Raw genomic sequence first — 6000 nt, forward strand, 5'->3', positions numbered from 1 at the left:
GGCTCTGCCTTAGGGCTGAATTGTGTATACAGGATGGCAAAATAATCTTTAGACACTCAAGAAAACACACACTGCATTCAGATGAAATTCTTTCCAACATAAAATGAGAACCTTCCTCTTCCATCGAATGGGCACAATGCCTATTTCACAGGGTTGCTTTGAGGAGTCAATGAGATACGTCCAGGTAAAGTAGTTAGCACCGTTTCTGGCATATGGTGAGCACTCAATAAATCACAGCTATTATTTTAGTGGGTGTTCTCAAATATCAAATTTTCATGGAGGTCCTCAGGCATTAAAACAGCCCAGTTACTCCATCTGGTCAATAAGAACTAAATAGAGGGCAGGTGGTTCAAAAGCAATGAATGATTTACCTGCAGAGGATTACGTGGCGCCTATGGTATTAATTATTTGGCCTTTCATGTTGTATTCTCTACTAAAACGAAAGCTATCAATCCCTGAGTGGGACTCAATGTTGATTTTGAGTTTTGTTTTTCTTACATCTTTCAATTTCCCTGATACCTGTAACCATTCATTTGGTGGAGACTCATAAATCGTCTGCAATGTGCCAGGCTTTTAGAAAAAAATAGCGAATACGGGAATATTAAGCAACAAGATGTATTAGCCTGTTTCGTGGTGGAAACCTGCAGGCCAGCTATGGCTCTTACACGTGTTCTCATCCAACATTAAAAGAATTTCTTTTTTTGAGCTAATATTTAAAAATTAGGGGATTCCACATAAAAATCTTTGGAAAAATCAGATGACGTGGCAACACAAACCCAACATTCCCACCCATTTGCACCTGGCAACAGTTGACAAAAAGAAGCTGAGACAAAGTAGTAGTTACCTGCCACTCCAGCCTATGCCCTCCTCCCTCACCAGGACCAGTGACACATGACAATGAAGAGCCCTGTGTTCAAGAATGATTAAGATTTCAAGGAGACAACAGCAGAAGATTAAACCAAGTGTGAGGTCCTTCTGAGCAGAGAGGGAGAGGGGGGCCTGTGTGATGGTGCAGGTCACGTGCCCGTGAAGCTGGTCCTGCTCCCCACCCCCTCAGCCAAACAGGAAGGGTATTTATTTATCTGAATATTCTGTCATTCATTCTGCGTCAAACCAGCATTTACAACAAGCCAGGCACCAAAGCCCCTGAAATCTGAGGTACAAAAACTAGGGCAGTGGAGACGGGCACAGCTAAGCTGGAGAGCCACTGGGATCGCTCTCTTCCCTTGTGAAGGCTGGATCCATACCAGGGTCACTAAGCACTACTTAATCCAAGTAAAATTAAACTGCTCCCAACAATAGATTGGCCTGAGCCCTTTTGTTGGCATCACAGGAGCCTCGATCACAAATTCTGAGGAATAGCTCGCAGCGCTAATGAGGAAGTCCTGTTGGCTGTGCAGACCGTGGTCCCAGAAGTGAAGGGGTGGCCTAGGAGAGATTTGAACATGAACCTGACCATCTGGCTCTCCCCGACTCATTTTGATCACAAAATGAATTGCAACAAATTGAAGAGCACATGGCCAGAGTTAATTGTCTCATCTGTAATCTGAACCTACTTTTAAGCAGTTATTATTACCCTCTATCAGGTGGAAACGTTTCCTACCATCACTGCAAAGTGCATTTTCCTGATGAACTGTAATGGATCATTAAATTCCATATCTGAATAGCAATACTCTGCACTTATGCAGTGCCTTTCATCCAGGGATTTCAAGGCAGTTTGCAAATAATTAAGCCCCTCACACAGCAGCCAGAGATGAGCCACTGGAAGGGACTTGCCTGAAGACACTGGGTCAAAGGCATAATTCAATAGAAAGAATAAATGGCTTCCTCCTAGGCACTAGTAATACTGAAAAGTGAATTGGGTGGGGGAGTCCTGACTCCCTCCCTCCCTTTCTGCCTTACTCCTTCCTCTCTATGGCAGATCCTCAAATGCAACAACATACAAAGAACTGAAAAGTAACTAACAGGGGTGTTCATAATTTAGCGATGAATTCAGATATACACATATATGAGGGGAATGTTTCTAGATATAATCCTGGCGTATACAATACAAACTGACATTTCAATCCACCTGCAGAATCCAAAGATACCAGAAGAATTAATTCAACACATTTATGATTACCAAATGGCAAACCTAAAGCCTTCCAAAATCCAAAATGAAAATACTGCTCTGCACAAATAATGTTCTAACAAAAACACTTTATTCCGTGGTTGTGAATTCCATTTCTGGGACCCCCCCCATTTCAATGCTTTTTAATTTTCCAGAATAGCAAATAGGATGGAAGTGGGCAATCAATGCATTCTTAAAACCAGAACACTAGAAAAACATTTCAGCCACTCAAAGTTTTGTGGTGAAATTATAAACTCCTGAAAAAAACTGAATTTATAATAGAAATGATGACAGATCTTTCACTGGAGCAGTTTGAATGCAACACTATAATTTAGCAATCTCTCTTACAGACTAAAGACTAATTCTAACAAGATGTCATTTTGACTCACGTTTATTATTACCTGCAAGAATGAAAAATGCCGTTTACTCGAGAGCTGTCGGAGAACCAGGGTGGGGCAATCTTACATTTTAAGCAAGACTTTTTCTGCCTTACCAAAATAGCCCTCTCCACCAGAAGTGGCAGCCAGCCTTTCATGCTCAGCTTCTTTCATGTCAGCCAGAGCCTTCGCAGCTCGACATTCCTTTCCTACACGTTACATTTTAATGATCTGAGAAAACCGTTATCAGAGTTTTAACATCTCTAATTTTACTCTAAATAGACAAAAGCAAAATATCTCATTTGGCATCATCTCCGCCAAGGTTCCCACCAGGCAGGAAAGGATTTTTATCTAAAGTAATTACCCTTTTTAGTAAAATACACTCAACAGATGAAATTTACACAGAGAGTGAGAGACTGCAGCACTAGACAGCGAAAGTGAAAACCCAGGAACGCCGTGGCTCGCTATCTGCCAGCGGTCCAGGAGTCTGTGGCACCCTCGTCTTTCTTGTTTCTCAGGGGCCACGGATCTCGCTGACCGCGAGCTGCAAAAGCGCGCTTTCTCCGGCCACAAACAAACCCAGCCTGACAGCGGCTGGGCCGGAACTTTCCCCAAGTTGTCAAAATCGCCTACACGTGAGAGGGAGCTGAGGATACCCCGCGTACCCACGACCCGGGAAGCCTGGGGGACGCGTCCCCCTTCACACACATACACCCGGCCCGGCCCGCTTCCTCCTACAGTCCGAGTTCCTGCAAACCCTCGGCCAGACCGAGGTCGCCGAGATGCTCACTAGAGTCCCCTCTTGCGGGCAGCTGGGGTAGTCCGTGAGCGCCGCCCGCCGCCCTCTCCAAGGGCGCTTGACTCCTGAGCACCCACCGGGTGAGAGAACTGCGAGACCCACCGCGCGCCTCCGCATGGGGAGGTAGAGAGGTGTCCTCTGGATAAACTCCTCTCCTTAGGTGGAGCTTCTGGGGCTTGGAGACTGAAGTGTGGAGAAGGAGAAGAGGATGGGTGTATGTGTGTGTTTGACTTTGATTTCATGCAGAATCTTGGGAGGAGGGATATGCAAGGTTCCCCTCTCTGCTGGCACGAGCCCCGCAGTTTGCCTTCCCAGAGACGCATTCCGATAACCCGGTCATTGGCTAGTAGGGATTCCAGCCAGCGCGCAGCCCGAGGTCGGCGCTGCAAGGCCCCAATCTGCCTCTTCCCCGGACTCTAAACTTGGGCTTTGATGTCCTGCCAGTCGCAGTGGTACCGACTCTCCTGCGGCGACTGACAGCTAAACGCAAAAGCGCGGCGGCCGGGGTCCTTGCAGCGCAGCACCGGGTGCTGACGCCGCGGTCGGGTTGGACGCGGTCTGGCCAGGCGCGGAGATCACGGTCTGGGGGCCGGGGCGCCCGGGCCTCTCCGGGCCCGGAGCCGGGCCGAGGGGTTGACAGCTGCTCCCGCTCGCGCGGACGCGCGCCTCCCTCCAGACCGCCCGCCCCACGCCTGACTTATTACCCTCCGCTCCTCCTCCCCCTACTGTTCCAAAACACTCGTCGACGCGAACAAAATACAATGCCGCCTCACCCGCGGTAAACAGCCAGGCGAGAGAGCGCACATTTGCCGCGGCGCGTCCGCCCGCCCGGCTCCCACCCCTTTCCAGTTCCTAGAAAATGCCATAAAAGCGGGCAGGGTGCTCAGCCGGCGGCTGCGCGCCGGCGATCGCGGCTCTCTTCCCGCGCCTCTTCCCCCACGCCTCCCCGCCCGCCCCGCTCACCCACTGCCCCCACAAACTTGCCCCGCCGCCCCGCCCGGCCCCGGAGCCCGGGGCGGGGGACTCACCTCACCAGAGAACTTTGCGTTCTTTTCCGCCTCCTCTTCCCTGCGTCTTCCCAGACCGCAGCCCCCTCCCGGCGGCCGGCGCGGTGGTCGGTTCGGGGGTCACCGAAAGCTCGAGGAGAGGACACGCATCACATGGCAGCTCGTTCCCAGTCCCCCGAGTGTGCCGGGAAGGGGGAGGGGAATGATCGAGGGGAGGCCGGGGAGAAAGCGAGAGCCCGGCGGCAGCGGGAGTGGGCAGGCGGATGGCGAGGGCGGCGGCGGGCGCTCACGTTAGCGCTGCTGCGATCGCAGCCCGGGCGTGCACGATCGCTGCTGCTACGGCTGCTGGTGGTGAGGCGGCGGCGGCTCGGCGCTGTTTGCTCCGCGCAGCGCAGCTCGCGCTCTCCCCGGAACGCCCACACTCTCAATCGCTACATTGTTGACATTCGGCGCTGACGTCACCCGCTCCCCATTCACAATAACTTTACGGGAGCCGGGCAGCGCACCTCCCCGGCCGCTGGGGCGCCGTACGCCTGGCGACTAGCGTAAGTCGCTCCGCGAATGGCGCTCCGGGGGCTGGGGCTGGGGCGGGGGGCGAGGGCGGGTGCGCGCGCTCAGCCGGCTCGCGGGAGGGGGCGCGCCTCACCCAGCCGCCGCCGCTGCCGCTCTCCGGGCTTTGTGCGGCCATGCGGCCTAGAGAGCCCCCTGCTCCCGGCCCAGCTGACCGCCTGACTCCGTCCGGCCTGGCCCGGGACTCGCAGGGGCCTTGAAAGGCAAGGGCTGGGGTCCAGTGGGGTGTGGGGACGTTGTGTGGTGAGGGCTGGTGTGGCACGTGGGGAGGGGGGCAGAGCCCAGGACACTACACCTAGGAAGGGGAGCCAGACCTCCAGATCTGGGATTCTTGCGTTGTCTAGCATTTCTCAGGAAGAGCAAGAAAAGATGCTCCAGGGCCCCCACAAAGCTGACCCGGCCCCCTTTTGGGTGGAGATGGGGCGAAGAAGAATAGCTTCCGACCCACTAGCGATGTTGACATTTGAATCCTTTTGGAGGGGCTCGGCCTGTCCCACTGAGTGAATCTCTAAGTCCCCACACCAGGATTTTAGAAGGGGCGCAGAAAAGCCACTCTCCCCAGCTTCAGCCCCAGTTCCTACTGGGTTCCAGCCTTTCCCCTGCCTCTCACTCTGGAGGCTGCCAGGGTGTTGCTGCTGCATTTTAAGGCCATCGTGTGGCTGTCCTGTCAGAAGGAAAGCTTGATCGTGGTTAGGATTTTACAGAAAGTAATTAGGACTTAGACTGAACGAACATTTGCTATAAAAGAAGGTTGTGTTAGAGTAGTGCTGGTGCCTGCAAATTTACCCCTGCGAAGGCCAGGAAATTCTGCCACGTTTCCCTGAACACCTATAACTTGGCCCCCTTGTGTACAGGCAGTATTCCATATTATTACATGTGGTGCTGATTTTTAATGAATATTATAAAACTTTGGCTCGCTCTACTGAGAGAAAGATCATAAATCCCCCCCTCCCCTGTAAAATGGGCACTGGCATATGCTGAGGAAGCAGTGAAGCATTGCCCTGGGAGTCTTGTGATATCAGCTAAAGTGTTGCTCTGAACCACCTTCGTTTGAGGGCAGAGTTTTAGAAGGCCCAGTTTTGAATGTCTGTCCGGAAAGCTAAGAGATGGTGGCAAGGAAGCTGAAAGGGCCAAGCT

General features: G+C 52.4%; 1 protein-coding gene across 2 annotated transcripts in view; it reads right to left on the reverse strand.

The window, feature by feature from the left end:
• Positions 1-4792, reverse strand: part of BACH2 (BTB domain and CNC homolog 2) — a 326058-nt gene extending 321266 nt beyond the window's left edge. For both annotated transcript variants that reach the window (XM_033100232.1, XM_033100245.1), the window contains exon 1: positions 4315-4792. The gene's annotated coding sequence lies outside the window, so the exon portion shown is untranslated. The remainder of the gene's footprint in view (positions 1-4314) is intronic.
• Positions 4793-6000: the final 1208 nt, after the last annotated feature.

Source organism: Rhinolophus ferrumequinum, chromosome 3, assembly GCF_004115265.2.
Source record: "Rhinolophus ferrumequinum isolate MPI-CBG mRhiFer1 chromosome 3, mRhiFer1_v1.p, whole genome shotgun sequence".
In the NCBI taxonomy this organism is placed as follows: domain Eukaryota; kingdom Metazoa; phylum Chordata; class Mammalia; order Chiroptera; family Rhinolophidae; genus Rhinolophus; species Rhinolophus ferrumequinum.